We start from the raw sequence: 21,809 nt of genomic DNA, 5'->3' as shown, positions 1-21,809 counted from the left end.
TTAACCCATTCTTCACATAGGTAAGTAATTAATATAATCAACATATTAACTGTAATGTTAGGTGCCATGTCATCATGGCTCACCACACTGAATTTATCAGTATGGTTCGCTCCAATCTCTTTAACACCAGCCCTTATACTTCTGTGGATGCCACAGGATGATTTTAAACCATCCCCCAATAACCTGATCACACACATGATAGGGGCAGCTAAATGTATTATTCCCACTAAGTGGAGAAATACAGACCCTCCCACCATTAAAGAATGGTTAGATAAAGTACATCAGATTTGTCTTATGGAGGAGATGGTGGGATGGGAGAGAGGAAGCAGAAAACTTTTTCTAAAAACATGGCAACCATGGCTAGATTTCCAGAAGAACTATTGTTAACCATACCACACCATACCATATTATACCCATTTATCAATGGAGAACATCGACTTTTAACCACTAACTGATTTAGCAATTGGACCTACAAGAGTTTGTAGGTGATGGAACCCTTTCCCACTCTTTTTTGTAGCTTTAAATATTACGTTTAGTGACACACAGACACTCTCTCATATGTATAAGCTTTAACAAGCGCACTATATAGCGACTTAGGTTGCTAGTATTTGTAATCCATTTTATAGGAATAGTGAGGATTGCTCCCATAACTCCGTTCTTTAATCTGAAACAACCCACAGGTTATGTTTTATATGTTTTTACTTCAATGTGTTATGTTCTGGAATTGACTAGTCTACCCCTTACTGAAACCAGGCTAAAAGACTTGCTCACTAGAGGGGGATCATGGGTAGTTGTGTGTACTGACACCCCTATCCAAGCGTTGTAGGGGTTTGAGAAAATGGTCCAATAGCTCTATTCCATGCATCAGGTTCTCTTATATCGTTATTACCTGTATTTATTACATTTTGCACACTCCACCTAGAAATATGCATATGTTATCAGAGGTGTTTGTGAACACTTCTCCTAGATCTTAAACTTTCATATGTTTCATATGTCTTTATGCCATGATCTACTGTAACAGTCCTTTCATGTTTGTTACCTTTGGAAAAAAAATTCAAAAATAAAGAATTTACAAAAAAAAAATAGGGAACACACCGGTGAGCTCAGCAACACCAATAGACCCGGAAGACCACGGAAACAACTGTGGTGGATGACCGAAGAATTCTTTGCCTGGTGAAGAAAACACCCTTCATAACAGTTGGCCAGTTCAAGAATACTCTATAGGAGGTAGATGTATGTGTATCAAAGTCAACATTTAAGAGAAAACTTCACCAGAGTGAATACAGAGGGTTCACCACAAGATGTAAACCATTGGTGAGCCTCAAAAACAGGAAGGACAGTATAGAGTTTGCCAAACAACATCTAAAAAATCCTTCACAGTTCTGGAACAACATCCTATGGACAGATGAGACCAAGATCAACTTGTACCAGAGTGATGGGAAAAGAAGAGTATGGAGAAGGAAAGGAACTGCTCATGATCCTAAGCATACCACCTCATCAGAGAAGCATGGTGGTGGTAGTGTCATGACGTGGGCATGTATGGCTGCCAATGGAACTGGTTCTCTTGTATTTATTGATAATGTGACTGCTGACAAAAGCAGGCAATATTATCTGCTCATATTCAGCCAAATGCTTCAGAACTCATTGGACTGCATTGGCTGAATTGAAATCATACTGCAAAGAGTTTTTTAAGGGAAAGAAGTGGAATGTTTTGCAATGGCCAAGTCAATCACGTGACCTGAATCCGATTGAGCATGCATTTCACTTGCTAAAGACAAAACTGCAGTAGAGGCCTGGCAGAGCATCACCAGGGAAGAAACCCAGCGTCTGGTGATGTCTATGCATTCCAGACTTCAGGCTGTAATTGACTGCAAAGGATTTGCAACCAAGTATTAAAAAGTGAAAGTTTGATTTATGATTATTATTATGTCCCATTACTTTTGGTTCCTTAACAAGTGGGAGGCACATATGCAAACTGTTGTAATTCCTACACCGTTCACCTGATTTGGATGTAAATACCCTCAAATTAAAGCTGACAGTCTGCAGTTAAAGCACATCTTGTTCGTTTCATTTCAAATCCATTGTGGTGGTATATAGGGCCAAAAATTTTAGAATTGTGTCGATGTCCCAATATTTATAGACCTGACTGTATGTACAGTCTACAGAATCCACATGTTCTAAAAGTTTATTGTAGAAGATGTAGTAAAAATCCCCTCAAGTTGAATCCCCTGAATGTCAAATCCACAAACAACTTTTGTCACTTTATATAGTTAATGATTTGCATATATTTAGAAATACAGGGAGTGCAGAAATTATTAGGAAAATGAGTATTTTGACCACATCATCCTTTATGCATGTTGTCTTACTCCAAGCTGTATAGGCTCGAAAGCCTACTACCAATTAAGCATATTAGGTGATGTGCATCTCTGTAATGGGAAGGGGTGTGGTCTAATGACATCAACACCCTATATCAGGTGTGCATAATTATTAGGCAACTTCCTTTCCTTTGGCAAAATGGGTCAAAAGAAGGACTTGACAGGCTCAGAAAAGTCAAAAATAGTGAGATATCTTGCAGAGGGATGCAGCACTCTTAAAATTGCAAAGCTTCTGAAGCGTGATCATCTAACAATCAAGCGTTTCATTCAAAATAGTCAACAGGGTCGCAAGAAGCTTGTGGAAAAACCAAGGCGCAAAATAACTGCCCATGAACTGAGAAAAGTCAAGCGTGCAGCTGCCAAGATGCCACTTGCCACCAGTTTGGCCATATTTCAGAGCTGCAACATCACTGGAGTGCCCAAAAGTACAAGGTGTGCAATACTCAGAGACATGGCCAAGGTAAGAAAGGCTGAAAGACGACCACCACTGAACAAGACACACAAGCTAAAACGTCAAGACTGGGCCAAGAAATATCTCAAGACTGATTTTTCTAAGGTTTTATGGACTGATGAAATGAGAGTGAGTCTTGATGGGCCAGATGGATGGGCCCGTGGCTGGATTGGTAAAGGGCAGAGAGCTCCAGTCCGACGACAGCAAGGTGGAGGTGGAGTACTGGTTTGGGCTGGTATCATCAAAGATGAGCTTGTGGGGCCTTTTCGGGTTGAGGATGGAGTCAAGCTCAACTCCCAGTCCTACTGCCAGTTTCTGGAAGACACCTTCTTCAAGCAGTGGTACAGGAAGAAGTCTGCATCCTTCAAGAAAAACATGATTTTCATGCAGGACAATGCTCCATCACACGCGTCCAAGTACTCCACAGCGTGGCTGGCAAGAAAGGGTATAAAAGAAGAAAATCTAATGACATGGCCTCCTTGTTCACCTGATCTGAACCCCATTGAGAACCTGTGGTCCATCATCAAATGTGAGATTTACAAGGAGGGAAAACAGTACACCTCTCTGAACAGTGTCTGGGAGGCTGTGGTTGCTGCTGCACGCAATGTTGATGGTGAACAGATCAAAACACTGACAGAATCCATGGATGGCAGGCTTTTGAGTGTCCTTGCAAAGAAAGGTGGCTATATTGGTCACTGATTTGTTTTTGTTTTGTTTTTGAATGTCAGAAATGTATATTTGTGAATGTTGAGATGTTATATTGGTTTCACTGGTAAAATAAATAATTGAAATGGGTATATATCTGTTTTTTGTTAAGTTGCTTAATAATTATGCACAGTAATAGTCACCTACACACACAGATATCCCCCTAAAATAGCTAAAACTAAAAACAAACTAAAAACTACTTCCAAAAATATTCAGCTTTGATATTAATGAGTTTTTTGGGTTCATTGAGAACATGGCTGTTGTTCAATAATAAAATTAATCCTCAAAAATACAACTTGCCTAATAATTCTGCACTCCCTGTATACCTGTGTTCCATGATGATATAATATAAGATTTTATGTATTGTATTATTATTATCGTAGTCTATGTTTTTATAGTTATTTATTCAGTTTTTATAAAAAATTTATTGAAAGCAACAAGATACAACATTTATTTTTATTGGGTGGTGACTACTCATCACAAGATACAATATATAAAAAAAAAACGCATAAAGAGAGAAAAAAACGCATGACAAAAAAAACGCATCATAATTGCACATATAAAATCGCATACAAAGAAACAAAGTTGAATCCTGAATCACTAACTCCACACCACCAATTCGGACAGACCTAGGCGGTCTATAAATAGCCAGTCCAAAATGGGAGAGTAGCTGCCACTGAGGAAGGGGTAAGAGGTCCCCGAAACGCGTCTGGCGTGAACAGCGTACTACTCCCTTTTGGATCTAAGAAAGAGGCCTCTACATTAATGACTGCAAAAATCTGAAAGATATTTTCGATTGACTTCTGAATGAACGGAGCGCTCCGGATTTTATCAACCTTTCATATTCGAAATCTCGGCACCAACACCCGCGATACTTTGTGCTGTGAATCACACACTAGATCACGTGACTTGCCGGCGTCCATGTGAAAAGTTTGGAGACATTCAATACAGCCGCGCACACCAATACGTGGGTTTGGAAGACCGCAACTTAAGACTTATTGCCTCGACCGTGGAGAAGGTAAGACCCACACAGGGTTCTACATAGTGCAAACGAGCACTCTATACTGTTGTACTGAAATTGAGTCTGGACATTTACCAGTAATTCTAAATTAAACAGGACTCTTGAGCTCGCATAGAGTACGTGGGTTTGGAAGACCGCAACTTAAGACTTATTGCCTCGACCGTGGAGAAGGTAAGACCCATACAGGGTTCTACATAGTGCAAACGAGCACTCTATACTGTTGTACTGAAATTGAGTCTGGACATTTACCAGTAATTCTAAATTAAACAGGACTCTTGAGCTCGCATAGAGTTCCACATAGTGCAAACTAGCACTCTATACTGTTATACGGACATTGAGCCTGGACAACTACCAGTAACCTGAACTAAACAGTACCCTTCATTCCCATAGGAAATTCCACCATTGGGAATAGACAACACATGTTTTGTCTGCGTTGATCTATACCTTAGATCACCATCCATTTTGATAACAGTAGCTTGTACGATTTGTTATATACAATTTGTTATACTATTATTGTGTTTTTATAGGTATTTTATTGTTTTAGCAACAATTAAACGAATGTGATCACTTTATATTGTATAAATCATTGATTTTATCCACTCATACAGAGTGCCAGTCCACAACATTTCTTTGTTTCCAGTATTTTCTTCTGTATGGGTGATACAGTTTAAGGACTAGAGCACCTGGTCCCTATCACACAGGAGTGAGCTATTCCTATCATTTAAAGCTTACATGTAGTAAAAATCATCTGCATATATCAGTCATCAGTCTATACTTTTGAAATATTTATTAATAAATATTACCAACACTATACATTTATCTGTACAAATCTGTCCAGCAAGTGAGAGTGCCAGATATTTTCTATACTAGTTCATTATTTTTTTTCAGGAAACCATTTAGGCTAGAATGGCTAGAAAGTTGTCAATTTATGTCAATATTTTGGTCCATGAGAATTTGGAAATTTCTTCTGCAAAACCATGTACAGTAATTTAAAAAGCGGATTTTTCTTATTCCCCACAACAGTGGCCAAATTAAGTAATTGTGTCAACAGAGATTTTCACACAAGACTTTATCATTATTAGTCTTTCTACATTATCTTTTATTTATTTTTTATTTTTTTATTATAGTTAGATATGCAAAATAAATATTTAAAATTTGTACCCCAGGTTTGGAGATATCAAAGGTCAATATACATTACACACAATTGTTCAATATACAGTTGTTGTGTTTTTTTTTGTTTTTTTTGCTTAAATAGTTTGCCCACTTTCTGGGCCCTTTGGCTTTCCAATGCTTCTAGAATAGCTTCTAAAATAGCTTAGCAATATAACATCTGATGAATCATGCCATATTGCTCAAAAAAATATTCTGTTATATTCACACAGAATCCAGCAACAAAAGCCTCAGTTTGCTTCCATATGAATGTGGAGGCACACTGTGTGCATTTACATGCAATTTTGCCATGATGTGACTCACATGTGTGACATACCAAGGAAACACGCTAAAGTTACTCATGCATACACTCACCTAAAGAATTATTAGGAACACCTGTTCTATTTCTCATTAATGCGATTATCTAGTCAACCAATCACATGGCAGTTGCTTCAATGCGTGTAGGGTTGTGGTCCTGGTCAAGACAATCTCCTGAACTCCAAACTGAATGTCAGAATGGGAAAGAAAGGTGATTTAAGCAATTTTGAGCGTGGCAAGGTTGTTGGTGCCAGACGGGCCGGTCTGAGTAATTCACAATCTGCTCAGTTACTGGGATTTTCACGCACAACCATTTCTAGGGTTTACAAAGAATGGTGTGAAAAGGGAAAAACATCCAGTATGCGGCAGTCCTGTGGGCGAAAATGCCTTGTTGATGCTAGAGGTCAGAGGAGAATGGGCCGACTGATTCAAGCTGATAGAAGAGCTACGTTGACTGAAATAACCACTCGTTACAACCGAGGTATGCAGCAAAGCATTTGTGAAGCCACAACACGCACAACCTTGAGGCGGATGGGCTACAACAGTAGAAGACCCCACCGGGTACCACTCATCTCCATTACAAATAGGAAAAAGAGGCTACAATTTACACAAGCTCACCAAAATTGGACTGTTGAAGACTGGAAAAATGGTTTCTTGAACATGACAATGAGTTCACTGTACTAAAATGGACCCCACAGTCACCAGATCTCAACCCAATAGAGCATATTTGAGATGTGGTGGAACAGGAGCTTCGTGCCCTGGATGTGCATCCCTCAAATCTCCATCAACAGCAAGATGCTATCCTATCAATTTGGGCCAACATTTCTAAAGAATGCTATCAGCACCTTGTTGAATCAATGCCACGTAGATTTAAGGCAGTTCTGAAGGCAAAAGGGGGTCCGTATGGTGTTCCTAATAATTCTTTAGATGAGTGTATATTCTAATGGCGTTCAGCATGCAGGTGTTAAGACTAGGTTCACATCCCATTTTTTCATCCTGTTGGTATACCCATGAGGAGCATGCTGTGCTACTTTGCCTGGTACAATGACAAACATCATGATGGAAACCTGACAAGTTCCCATTATAGTCAATGCGGCCTGTTGTGCGCTGTTGCTTTCCACCATGTAATGGATCCAGCACTTCTATCAATTATTTAGTTGTTCTGCTTTTACGATGGAATTAGAAAATCTCTGTTTGTCTGTTTAGAAAAAATAAAATAAAAAACTGATCCTGGTGGAAACTTGCCAAAAAGAGACAGATCTTTCCACAATGGCACATGCGTGGATGTGATGCGTGTATTTACTTTTGGCCGCTGTTGGGTCAGCATCCATCAGGATTACTATTATTTTAATTTTCTTTTCAAGCTGTGGTGGCATAAAGCATAAAATGTAGGAATTGATGTGTGCCAGATCCTCCCAACAGAAATCTCGGATGTATATGTTTAGTGGATGAAACTGAGTGGCATCCATCACAAATGGGCTCCTATCTTTATAAAAAGTATACCACACTGTATGTTTTCTTTTTTTCTTAGAAGCATCTCTATTGAATAGTGCAGGCTATTCAATACCCACTGACAGGTGCATGATGTACATAGGCTAAAAGGATGTGCTTTTAGCTGCAGGTATTGAGGTTTTTGGCCACATCCTGAGCGCACTTTGGCTGTCCAGAACATGAGAACCCAGCTGTACAGTACAACCCATATACAGGGTTTAAAAGTTTTAACTCAATTAATTTCACATTGCACAGCTTAGAGGGAACAGTAGTTACATGTCGATTTTGTCACAAATTTCCCTACCAATTTTACTACATATTGTGCTCCTTTGTATTGCAAGAGGTGAAATCATTGGTCAAAATCTATTTGTTTTCTACAACAGAACAGATACGGTGCAGATTTGATATTTTTCCTCTACAAAGGCCCAAAGCAGATGTTTCGCACACAGCATTTCTATGCAGATGCAGCCAAATCTAAAAGGGCATCCAAAAAGAATGGGAAATATTAAAGGGGTATTCACATAACAGACAATGGGGGCATATTGCTAGGGACCTGCGCCTACAATGAGAACGGAACGGGGAGAGCTGAGGCTGGAGGACCTTAGATTTCCAAGGGTCCGTTCACCACCAAGCGCTGCTTCCCACTGCTACCATAGTAGTGAATAGGAGCTCACAAGCCGCCCCTGCTCCCATTAATTTCTATGGGGCAGACGGAAACAGCCGAGCTAGCGCTCGGCTATTTTCGGCGGCCCCATAGAAATAAATGGACGGTGGCTGCGCATGCGCAGTGCACCCTCCATTCATTTCCCTGCTCCGTTCTCATTGTAAGTGCGGGTCCCAGAGGTGGGACCCGCATCTATCAGACAATGGGGGCATATCCTAGCAATATGCCTCCATTGTCTGTGATTGGAATACCCTTTTAAGGAAGTTGGATCAAAAAACTGCATCAAACATTGCAGTAACATTTTCCCCAAAACTTTCCCTAAGGATTCCTTCATACATACTTCTTCTTGGCTTCTGTCATCATAAAGAAGAAGCTGGAGGTGGGGTGAGATGTGTGGTCAGTGCTCTCCTTATGAGTACAGCAGACTCTTAGACTGGGTTCACACGAGCGTCACGTTTTGGCTCCGGATGCGTCCCGGGTGCATTGCGGCAAACCCACGCGAGTAGCTACGCAATTGCAGTCAGTTTTGACTGCGATTTGCTTTCTGTTGTTCAGTTTTTATCACGCGGGCGCAATGTGTTTTGCATGCGCGTGATAAAAAACTGAATGTGGTACCCAGACCCGAACTTCTTCACTGAAGTTTAGGTTTGGGTTAGGTGTTGTGTAGATTTTATTATTTTCCCTTATAACATGGTTATAAGGGAAAATAATAGCATTTTTAAAACAGAATGCTTAGTAAAATGGGGCTGGAGGGGTTAAAAAAAAATAAAAATAAAATGTAACTCACCTTAATCCACTTGTTCGCGCAGCCTGGCTTCTCTTCTGCCTTCATCTGTGAGGAAAAGGACCTTGGTGACGTCACTGTGCTCATCACATGGTCCGTCACATGATCCATCTCCATGGTGATAACACAACACATAACAGATTCCATTGTTTCATTTAATCAACAAAATTAAGCCAAAATGTAGAGTCTTAGGTTACTTTCACACTCGCAATTGGTGCGGATCCGTTCAGATAATACAAACGTCTGTATCCGTTCAGAACAGATCCGTTTGTATTATCTTTAACATTGCCAAGACATCTTGAACACCATTGAAAGTTAATGGAGAACGGATCCGTTTTCTATGGTGCCAGATTGTGTCAGTGAAAACGGATCCGTCCCCATTGACTTACATTGTGTGTCAGGTGGATCCGTTTGGCTCCATTTCATCAAGCAGCGTTTTGGTGTCCGCCTCCAAAGCAGAATGGAGACTGAACTGATGCAAACTGATGCATTCTGAGCGGATCCTTTTCCATTCAGAATGCATTAGGGCAAAACTGATCCGTTTTCGGGCCGCATGTGAGAGCACTGAACGGATCTCACAAGCAGACCCAGAAACGCGAGTGTGAAAGTAGCTTAGATGTAGCTTCTTTTTTTTTTTTTTTTCTCTGAGCATTGCATGGTCTGACATTGGGGTGAATTTGCTGGGACGTCTTGAATGTTTTCCACTTGTGAATAATATTTCTCATTGTACAATGATGGACTTCAAATTGTACAGAAATGGCCTTATAACCTTTCCCAGATTGATGGGCAGCAACAATTGCTTCTTGAAAATCATTGCTGAGGACTTTCTACTTTGGCATTGTTTCAGCTCATGCCAGAATGCTCCAGACCAGGAAACTGCTTAAACTTCTGCATTTATAAAGGTGGTCATACTCCATTAATCATGAGCATTTGATCAGCAGCACCAGGCTGCTACTTATCTTCTTAATTCCCTAATGAAAGCACTAAGGCACACGAACGTATGGGTTCCGTTTCCGTATTGCGGACGGCATATGCGGATCCGCAATAAACGGACACCTTTCCGTGTGCATTCCGCATCATGGATGCGGACCCATTCACTTGAATTGGTCGGCAAAACCGGACATACGGAGCTGTGCGGAACGGAAGCATGGAACAGAACCCTACGGAAGCACTACGGAGTGCTTCTGTGGGGTTCTGTTCCGTACTTCCGTTCTGCAAAAAGATAGAACATGTCCTATCTTTTTGCGGAACGGATGAATGCAGACCCATTCAAGTTAAATGGGTCTGGATTCATCCTGGCGGCCGTACAGAGGTTGCCCGTGCATTAAGAAACTAAAAATTGCGGTCCCAATGCACGGAACGGCCCACCTAAGGCCGTGTGAATGAGCCCTAAGGGTGTACTTCATTTTTAACACACAGCTTCTGCATTCTGCACTACTTTTTGTTGAATAAACAATGATAAGGTGGCATTTGTTATGTTTTGTTGGTCATTTCAGGCTGCATGTACCTAATTTTAAGACCTTCTAGGAACCAGATGTGTTTTTTATTATGTCCTGATACATAAAACCATAGAATTCAAGGAGGCTGTACATGACTGTATATGTGCCATATTCTACAGGTGTTTATAACAGAGAAAGGTCAATAGTAGCAAAAGCTTCCCTGTCGACATGGGTTCACTGACATGCTTAGTTATTATGCAATGCAATCCCTCTGTGATAAAAGAGTATACAGAGAATGTAAAAGGAAGTAATGTGGCAAGCAGCCGTTAAGGAAGTCGGTGCAAACAGAACAAGATGAGAAAATGAGGAAGCAGCCAGTCAGTTCCAGTTGAAAGGTTTTTACTGTAGGCTTCTTAATTACACACACAGCGCCTTGATCTTCTCAATTATTAAGAATCTTCAGCTACAACACAAAAGACATTAGTTTATTATGTATTTTTCTTGAATAGACTTGAACTAGATTTCTGGAAAGAGATGGATATTCATAAAGTTCTTACTCAAAACTTGTCTTAGGAGTCAGGAGACGTCAAGACGAGAACATAAGTACGCCATAGCAATTATTCCAAGCAACAGGTAAGTGCTAATATATTGAGTTCTATAGGCATTTTATTGCATTGTCTGTGTATAGGATCCTAGACAGTCTAGTACATCTATGCCTGTGGGTAGGGCTGAAGACGATAAGATGGTGTTACTGTACATTTTCTTAGGCTTCCACTAAAAGTCCTACTAGACAATGCATTATGAAGGCAATTGATTAATTCTGTTTGTGACTATGGTATTAAATTAAGTTGTAAGTATAAAAGAACTGGATTGATAGTGACCAATATACAAAAATACATTTACTGCACACATTTATGTTATAAGTAGCTCAATTTAAAGGCACAATAAATTAAGCGGTAGGAACATCTCTATGGAAATTATCTATATCATTCATTGTTACATTGTTCACTTTTCCACTCCCATAGAATTTTGCCCTAACCACTTCTACTGTTTTCTAAGTAAATTCTTAAGTTTCTGCTTCTGTCATATTGGTAAAAAGTCCACATCAGCTTTACAGTAATTATGCTATATTTGTTATGTTGGATGACAACCAGTATGGTTGCAATTACCACAACCCACTCCTTCTCACCCAGCTTTCCTAAAGATCTGTAAAACAATTATTCCTAGTTAGGCAGTGCCTGTGCTTCTATGGCCATACTTTATGAAAGCTGCCTTCCATCCAAAAGATGGCGCCATCTATTGACTATGACTAGAACAAATATCTTAGCCACTGAATAAGATACTATGTTGAAGAGATCTTAAGGTGTTGATCCACTTTTGCAAGGATTTCTTAAGAGGCTTTAAAACCCTCATTGGCAACAAATAGTGTTATAAACTGAATTTTTTTAATCATGTACTGTGACTAATAAACCAGTGGATGCCTAAAATGCTTAAAGGGGTTTTATCAACTTAATGATCACTGTTAAATCTGTTAATGATTAAACAGTGATCATTTTTCTAAATATATTTAATTAACAAATCCCCACCCCTTATACTTACCTGACCGTTGTCTTCCGTCTCCCCTGGTTACGGCCACCGCTCTTCTCAGGAATCGCGGTGGCCGCGCGTGCGCAGACGTCTTCTTTTCTTCTCCCAGCCGGCCGCGCGCTGTACTGAACGCGCATGCAGAGTCGGCGCATGCGCCCTGGTGACTTCTTCCTGGCCAGTATAGGAAGAAGTCACCAGGGCGCATTCGCAGACTCGGCGTGCGCGTTCAGTACAGCGCGCGGCGCGGCCGGGGGAAGACATCAATGAAGATGGAGCCCGCCCCCTGCTGAAACCAGGAAGTGGACAGCACGCCAGGAGCAGGTAAGTACAGTATAAACCTGCGTCTTGAGAAAACCCCTTTAAATGCTTGTGCTGAAAAATATTCTAATACAGAGCTATACCTTTAAATGTTCTCTTCTCCTTTTTTTTAACCATCTAAAATTGTTCTCTCAAACGTCACACCCAAATGCATCTCCTTGACTACGTGTAATATATTGGTGATACAAAACTTTTATAAATGATACTAACCATGCTAAGCAGCTATAAACTAAGCAGTCAACATTATCTGAGAGACACAATCCTCCCACACAGGTTTATAAAAGAGTGTTAAATCACATATTAATAGATTCATATTTATCTATTTTAATGCAATACATAGACCGTAAAGAACAACAAAAGAGTCAACAACAAATATATAAACACCATAGAAAACTTTATTGACAACAAATGTACAAAAAAGCATTAAAAAGAATCACATCAACAAGAAAAGTGCAAAAACGCTGAGGAAATGTAACATCCAAACAATGGTGTATACAATTCAGACATGTATAAGTCATATATACGACACAGCAAAAGTATAAAGACTGATACATGTCTAGATTTCACACACCATTTTTTGAATGTTACGTTTCCTCTTTTTTTTTTTATGTGATTCATCTTTTTAATGTTTTTATATACATTTGTTGTTAATAAAGTATTCTATGGCATTTATATATTCAGGCTATAGTGATTCTTTTGTCTTTATTTATATTTTATGATATAGGCAAGTCAGCTTGTTGCTGGGGTAATTACTTATAGGTGCCCTCTATAGGAATATTACAGTGGTTTATTTCCCCATAATGCAGTCTATAATATCAGGGTGAACAGTGCAAAAGAGCTCTGTGGTTCATCCTACAATAATAAGAATAGTACAGCTACATTCAATACGACACTATGCTATAAGATTCCACTGACCGAATTAGCTATGCCTTATTAGAGGGAGTAGAGGATGTATTATAACTTATCTAGACAGATTTAATATTTAGTTCTGGGGAGCTAGGCAACATATATTGAAATATATGGCTAAATTGGTATTCACCCAGATTTCCTCAAATATAATAGCTAGGGTTGATGCCTCCCATCAGAAAAAAAGACAATTCCACATGGCATCTTAGGTTTGATATGAGAACAAGGCCCTGCAGAACGTAACCCAGTCTGAAACTAAAAAGTGCAGCAGATCACTGGAACTATTACTATTTTGAGGAATTCCTAAAATAAGCCATTAGTCCATATTCATGATGTTGTGGGCAGCAATGACCACAGAATTCCCAATGTGATTAAAGCGGACAGTAGAGTACAAATGAAGGGTGGTCGCTCTGAATAATATCCTTTAGTAGACCCAATGTACTCCACACAGACACATACTGAATAGAATATTACGGTAAATGACTGCACAGAAGATGGCAGCTATATTTACCTCCAATTATTATTTATTTTCCAATTTATTTTTTAAATTACCGGTAATTCTATGGGAACTATCGGTGGTAGTTTAAAAATAATTATAAAAAGAGTTGCAAAGTAGGTATGGAGTAGTGATGAGCGGCAGGGGAATATTTTGTAGAATATTTGTCGAATATTTGCGAATTTGAATATTCGTTATACACTCACCTAAAGAATTATTAGGAACACCATACTAATACGGTGTTGGACCCCCTTTTGCCTTCAGAACTGCCTTAATTCTACGTGGCATTGATTCAACAAGGTGCTGATAGCATTCTTTAGAAATGTTGGCCCATATTGATAGGATAGGATCTTGCAGTTGATGGAGATTTGAGGGATGCACATCCAGGGCACGAAGCTCCCGTTCCACCACATCCCAAAGATGCTCTATTGGGTTGAGATCTGGTGACTGTGGGGGCCATTTTAGTACAGTGAACTCATTGTCATGTTCAAGAAACCAATTTGAAATGATTCGAGCATTGTGACATGGTGCATTATCCTGCTGGAAGTAGCCATCAGAGGATGGGTACATGGTGGTCATGAAGGGATGGACACGGTCAGAAACAATGCTCAGGTAGCCTGTGGCATTTAAACAATGGCCAATTGGCACTAAGGGGCCTAAAGTGTGCCCAGAAAACATCCCCCACACCATTACACCACCACCACCAGCCTGCACAGTGGTAACAAGGCATGATGGATACATGTTCTCATTCTGTTTACGCCAAATTCGGACTCTACCATTTGAATGTCTCAACAGAAATCGAGACTCATCAGACCAGGCAACATTTTTCCAGTCTTCAACAGTCCAATTTTGGTGAGCTTGTGCAAATTGTAGCCTCTTTTTCCTATTTGTAGTGGAGATGAGTGGTACCCGGTGGGGTCTTCTGCTGTTGTAGCCCACCTTTCTTTCCCATTCTGACATTCAGTTTGGAGTTCAGGAGACTGTCTTGACCAGGACCACAACCCTACATGCATTGAAGCAACTGCCATGTGATTGGTTGACTAGATAATCGCATTAATGAGAAATAGAACAGGTGTTCCTAATAATTCTTTAGGTGAGTGTATATTCTGCATTCTTTTTTTTTTACTCGAAAATCGGCAAGGTAATTATCGCGTAATATGCGAATATTACGCAAACAATACAGGTGTGGGTCAAAAAACGAATATATAGCACTATAGAATATAGTGCTATATATTCGTTTTTTAGAATATTCGTCATTTTTTTTCCATCTGAAGTCACGATTCCTCCCTGCTTAAGTTGCTTGTGGGCCAAGCAAGAAGCAGGGAGGAATCATGTGTTCAGATGGAAAAAATTACGAATATTCGAAAAACTAATATATAGCACTATATTCGAAAATATTTGCAAATTCTCAAAGTGGCAATATTCGTAATTCGAATATTCGCGCTCAACACTAGTAGGGGGCACAGACTCTCGGCAGCCATATCCATTAGAACGGCTATAAGGAGCGCAGAGGTAGCAGTTTTAAATGGAGCCTAAGGGTATCTAAAATGCATCTGTCATAAAAGATGAATGACGTACTACAAACAGCACATGACATTTGGGGAGGCCCTGTTGCAGAGTCCACTGGATTTTTTTCTATCAGGGATATATATAGTGTGGGGGATATGTGTGGATTTTGTTCTCTCAGGGATATATATGATGTAGGGGATATGTATGAATGAAAAGAAGCATGGCATAATTATACTGTAAAGCAACATTTTGAATACGAAAGCACCTTTGGAGAGCAAGAAGCACCAGTTTCATATTGTCCGTTGGGGAAAGGATCAATTTGAGCTGTGGCCCCAAATGGTACCCTTTTACATTGTAAGTGTCTTCAAAAAGCAGTAGAGGGGAATTTGTAGTAACTGTACTATTTCAGAAATGCTATTTTTGATGCCGCATTTCAGATATTAGTGCCACTGCTATGTGTTTTTTTTTTTTTTTTTTTTCAACATGACGTAAATTGAGGTGTTTACACAACCAGCTATCAGGGAGGGTGTAATGTTTTGATCTGTGTTGAGTCCATGGCAGCATATCAATTATATTATGCGCAATATAAATTATTGTCTCACATATACCCCTAGTGTACTGCAGAACAAGCAGGAATGGAGCAGTACCATGGTAGTTTGGTATTTATTAGCAGATATGTTTTCATACTCACATACTTTACTGGATCATTTATAGTTCCATTAAGATGGAACTTAATATTTTTTTTTCCGTTTAACCCCTTAATGACCGGGCCATTTTGCACCTTTGTGACCAGGCTTATTTTTGAAAATCTGACATGTGTCACTTTATGTGGTAATGACTTTGAAACACTTTTACTTATCCAAGCCATTCTGAGATTGTTTTCTCGTGACACATTGTACTTGATGACAGTCATAAATTTGAGGCAATATATTTCACCTTTATTTATGAAAAAATCTCAAATTGACAAAAAATTGGAAAAATTTGCAATTTTCTAAATTTCTATTTCTCTGCTTTGAAAACAGAGTGATACCTCATAAAATATTTATTAATTAAAATTCCCCATATGTCCACTTTATGTTGGCATCCTTTTGTAAATGTCATTTTATTTTTTGGGGGCGATAGAAGGCTTAGAATTTTCGAAGCAATTCTTAAAAATGTTAAGAAAATTTCCAAAAACCCACTTTTAACCCTTTCATGACCAAAGGTCATTGATGCCCCAGTGCCCAGGTCAAAATGTACAAATATGACACTTTATGTGGTAATAGCTTTGGAACGTTTTTACTTATCCAAGCCATTCTGAGATTGTTTTCTCGTGACACATTGTACTTCATGAAAGTCATAAATTTGAGTCAATATATTTCACCTTTATTTATGAAAAAATCCCAAATTTACCAAAAATTTAGAAAAATTCGCAATTTTCAAAATTTTTATTTCTCTGCTTCTAAAACAGAAAGTGATACCTCATAAAATATTTATTACTTAACATTCCCCATATGTCTACTTTATGTTGGCATCATTTTGGAAATGTCATTTTGTTTTTTTAGGACATTAGAAGGCTTAGAAGTTTAGAAGCAATTTTCCAAAACCCACTTTGTAAGGACCAGTTCAGGTCTGAAGTCACTTTGTGGGGCTTGCATAGGGGGTACCCCCCATAAATGACCCCATTGTAGAAACTACTCCCCTCAAGTTATTTTACAAACTTTGTTAACCCTTTAGATGTTCCACAAGAATGAAAGGAAAATGGAGATGAAATTTCTAAATTTCACTTTTTTGGCAGATTTTCCATTTTATTACATTTTTTTCTTTAACACATTGAGGGTTAACAGCCAAACAAAACTCAATATTTATTACCCTGATTCTGCGGTTTACAGAAACACCCCACATGTGGTCATAAACTGATGTAAGGGCGCAGAAGGAAAAGAACTCCACATGGTTTTTGGAAGGCAGATTTTGCTGGACGGGTTTTAGATGCCATGTCCCATTTAAAGCCCCCCTGATGCACCCCTACAGTAGAAACTCCCAAAAAGTGACCCTATTTTGGAAAACTAGGGGATAAGGTGACAGTTTTATTGGTACTATTTTGGGGTACATATGATTTTTAATTGCTCTATATTGCATTTTTTGTGAGCCAAGTTTTCTGTTTTGGCACCGTTTTGTCATCTTTCATTTTTTACAAGATTCATCCAACAGGGTAGATCATGTGCTATTTTTATAGAACAGGTTGTTACGTATGCAGTAATATCAAATATGTGTACTTTTTTTGTTTGTTTGTTTCAGTTTTACATAATAAGGCATTTTTGAAAAATAAATTATATTTTTGTGTGTCTATTTTCTGAACGCCATATGTTTTTTTTTATTTTTCTACCGAACGTCTTGTGCAGGGGCTCGTTTTTTGCAGAAAGAGTTGAGGGTTTTTTTGGTACCATTTTTGGGTACATATAATTTTTTGATCATTCATTATTACACTATCATTCTTATTTATTTAAGTTTTACACAATAATAGCATTTCTGAAACCCCAAAAATTATGTTTGTGTCTCCATAGTCTGAGAGCCATAGCTTTTTAATTTTTTTGGTGATTGTCTTAAATAGGGGCTAATTATTTTAGGGATGAGGTAACGGTTTGATTGGTACTATTTTGGGGTATATACGCCTTTTTGATCGCTTGGTGTTTCAGTTTTTGTGATGTAAGGTGACAAAAATGGATTTTTTTTTACACAGTTTCTTTATGGTGTTTATTGGTCGGGGTTGATCATGCGATATATTTATAGAGATGGTCGTTACGGACGCGGTGATACCTAATATGTGTGGTTTTTGTTTTTTTAAAAATTTTATACGAAGAGGCAATTTTTATTTATTTACATATTTATTTATTTTTACTTTTATTATTTTCACTTTTTTTTTTATCAGTTCCCTCTTGGATCTTGAAGATCCAGTGGGGATGATGGTTTTACTATACTTTGCAATGTTCTTGCATTGCAAAGTATAATACTACCAGATTTCCTGTAGGTGGCAACACCGGACGCCTTTGCGGTAGATCCCTCCCTCTATTAACCCCATGGATGCCGCTACCGCGGCGTCAGTGGGGTTACAGCAGAGTGTCAGCATAGAGCTGACATTCGCTGCTGATGGCGGCGGCTCTGATGACGGCGGCTCAGGAATGGAGCCGCCGCCATCACACACAGCAGGGGGACCGCATCGGGGGCAGGGGGCAGTGTTGGAAAGGGGGGGGGATACGGCCAGCATTCAGAAAGAACAGATCAGGGAAGGATGAATGTATTGGGCGTGAAGGGGGCGGACCGCATCAGGGGAATGCTACATGGATGGGGGGGCGGGGACCGATGGCAGAGACAGGGCTCATGGTGGGGGTGGGGGGTTGGAGGCGCACAGGAAGGGGGCACAGATGGGGGGGCTTCAGGACACATTACCTGATTTCAGGCTCTGATCTGCAGAATGCAGATCAGAGCATTAAACCAGCATTTTACACTGCAGCGATCCGATTGGTTAGTCTACACAGACTAACCAATCGGATCGATTGCCGGCAAGGGACCACTCTGATTGGTCCCTTGCCAGCATTACTAGACTGCATGCTGTCCGTGAGAGCACCAGGGCAGGGGCAGAAGCTTTAAACCAAGCGCTTTGCAGCGCTTGGATTAAAGAACTGCCATGACGTCTATACACGTGGTAGCTGCACAGGGTATGTGCAGCTATCACGTATATAGACGGATTGCGGTCGTGAAGGGGTTAAGGACAAATTCATGTCTGAAGTCACTTTGTGGGGCTTACATAGTAGAAACCCCCCATAAATTACCCCATTGTAGAAACTACACACCTCAAGTTACTCAAAACTGATTTTACAAACTTTGTTAACCCTTTAGGTATTCCACAAGAATTATAGGAAAATGGAGATGATATTTCAAAATTTAACTTTTTGGGTAGATTTTCAAGGTGACCAAAAAATTTGTTGTTTTGGCACAGTTAGTATTTATTTATTTATTTTTACGGAGTTCACCTGAGGGGTTAGGTGGCAGTACGTAATATTTATTTTTAAGTTTTACAAAATATCATTTTTGAAACAAAAAAAATTATGTTTTAGTGTCTCCATAGTCTGAGAGGCATAGCTTTTGGCCGATTGTCTTAGGTAGAATCAAATTTTTTGCAGGATGAGGTTACAGTTTGATTGGTACTATTTTTGAGGGCATATGCCTTTTTGATCACTTGGTGTTGCACTTTTTGTGATAGTAGGTGTTCACCTGAGGTGCTAGGTAATGTAATATTTTTATAGAGCAGGTTGTTATGGACAAGGCAATACCTAATATGTATACTTCTTATTTATTAAAGTTTTATACAATAATAGCATTTTTTAAACCCAAAAACTATGTTTTCGTGTCTCCATAGTCTGAGAGCCATAGCTTTTTTATTTTTTTAGCCGATTGCCCAAGGTATGGTCTCATTTTTTGTGGGATGAGGTGATGGTTTGATTGGTACTATTTTGGGGGGCATACACCCTTTTGATCGCTTGGTGTTTCACGTTTTGTGATAGTAGGTGACAAAAAAATATATTTTTTGCACTTTTTAGGTCATGTGATTTTTATTTTTTTATTTTTTTAGAGCTGGTTGTTATGGATGAGGCGATACCAAACATATTTAGGATATTTTCTTTTCTTCATTTCTACCCAATTATAAATGTGCATATATGTGTTTATTTTTTACACTTTTCTTTACACTATTTTGACTCAGACTCACCTGGCTCTTGAAGATCCAGGGGATCTGATGGTTCTTTAATACACTGCAGTACACTGTATAGTGTACTGCAGTGTATTTTCATTCACAGTAAGCCTGATCAGGATCCTGCCTCTGGCAGGACCCTGTTAGGGTTACATACCATGGCAAGCCTGGATGCCTGTGTAAGGCGTTTAACGGCCAGCACCGATGTCGGCCGTTACAGTAGATTGTCATCTGTATGTTACAGCTGATGATCTACTACTGCTCGGTCATCCTGAATAATTGTGGGGGCAGGAAAGGGGTGGGGGATCAGCCCCCTCATTATTACTTGGTCCCGCTTGGCCATCCTGAAGGGGGGGTGATTGGGGCACAGTAAACACAGCAGCGCCCCCCCCCCCCCCCCCCCGATCTCTTAAACACTCACTAAGATGTGATTGGTCAGTCAAATCTGAATGACCAATCGCAGAGACCGATGGGATTGGTCCCATGCTAGGTGCCCAGACAGCTCAGCTGTCCGTAGCATTCGTTTAGATCCTGGTGTAACCGCAAGTATACTTGCGTTGACACTTTGATCTCATGACGTACTGTGTTTGTCATGATGCGGTAACTAACACCACATCATGATGTATACAGTACGTCATTAGTCACTAAGGGGTTGATTAGGTACTTTTATTTGCGGGGTAGGCTCCGCTGATGCTGCCATAATTGTTTATTTTAAATACCCCTCGCTTGCTCTGCTGTGCCCCCATGCAGTTTTTGCGCCCAGTATGTTAATGCTGAGCATTGGTACAGGGAGGAGGAGACACCAGGGTCTCCTTCTCTCTGAATGTACCGTGGTCCAGTTGCAGCAGAGTCTGTTACAGCCTCATTGCGTTAGCTGTTTTTTCTCCTTGGCACTCCACTGAAATTGGGGGGACACAGTGGGGCAAGTGAGGGGTATTTAAAAAAATAACAACAATAATGGCAGAATCAGTGGAGCATACCCTGCAAGTAAAAGGTACCTAATTGAGCTAAAAAAAATACATAAAAGGTCCTCTTTAAACACAGAAACTAACAGACTGGATGGAATTCCGCCAGTGTTCCCCTGACAAACTGTATTGTATCAGGGCTTTATGAGAGTTTATATAGCTATATTTGAGAATATGGTACTGTATTACAGTTTTCCCTTGTTCTCAAAACACAAACTCGCCCCTAATGCTTTAGAGAGTCAGCTCAGCAGCAGACCCTCAAACATAATTTTTTTGATGGTCAGCTCAGCAGCAGGCCCACAAACATAATTTTTTCAATCCACTCGCCCGTAATGTTTTAGAGAGTCAGCTCAGCAGCAGACCCTCTCCCCTAATGTTTTCGATGGTCACCTCAGCAGCAGGCCCTCGCCCATAATGTTTTCCATGGTCAGATAAGCAGCAGGCCCTTGCCCCTAAGGTTTTAGATGGTCAGCTCAGCAGCAGGCCCTCACCCATAATGTTTTAGATGGTCAGCTCAGCAGCAGACCCTCACCCCTAATGTTTTAGAAAGTCAGATCAGCAGCAGACCCTTACGCCTAATTTTTTAGATGGTCAGCTCAGCAGCAGACCCTCACCCCTAATTTTTTTGATGGTCAACTCAGCAGCAGACCCTTACCCCAAATGTTTTAGAAGGTCAGCTCAGCAGCAGACGCTCACCCCTAAATTTTTAGAAGGTCAGATCAGCAGCAGATCCTCACCCCTAATGTTTTAGATGGTCAGCTTAGCAGCAGATCCTCACCCCTATTTTTTTAGATGGTCAGCTAAGCAGCAGGCCCTCACCCCTAATTTTTTAGAAGGTCAGATCAGCAGCAGACCCTCACACCTAATGTTTTAGATGGTCAGATCCGCAGCAGACCCTCACCCCT

The 21,809-nt window shown here is 39.9% G+C and overlaps 1 protein-coding gene across 4 annotated transcripts in view; it reads left to right on the top strand.

The window, feature by feature from the left end:
* Nucleotides 1–10,687: 10,687 nt before the first annotated feature.
* SYK (spleen associated tyrosine kinase) overlaps nt 10,688–21,809 on the top strand; it is a 164,538-nt gene continuing 153,416 nt past the window's right edge. The window contains exons 1-2 of one of the 4 annotated variants that reach the window (XM_044273331.1): nt 10,688–10,801; nt 10,907–11,030. The gene's annotated coding sequence lies outside the window, so the exon portion shown is untranslated. Of the gene's footprint in view, nt 11,031–21,809 lie in introns of all 4 variants that reach the window. The other 3 variants (XM_044273338.1, XM_044273322.1, XM_044273346.1) reach the window with 3 other exon arrangements.

Source organism: Bufo gargarizans, chromosome 1 (assembly GCF_014858855.1).
Source record: "Bufo gargarizans isolate SCDJY-AF-19 chromosome 1, ASM1485885v1, whole genome shotgun sequence".
NCBI lineage: Eukaryota > Metazoa > Chordata > Amphibia > Anura > Bufonidae > Bufo > Bufo gargarizans.
The sequence above is the reverse complement of the archived record's forward strand: the minus strand, read 5'-3'. Positions and strand labels throughout refer to the sequence as shown.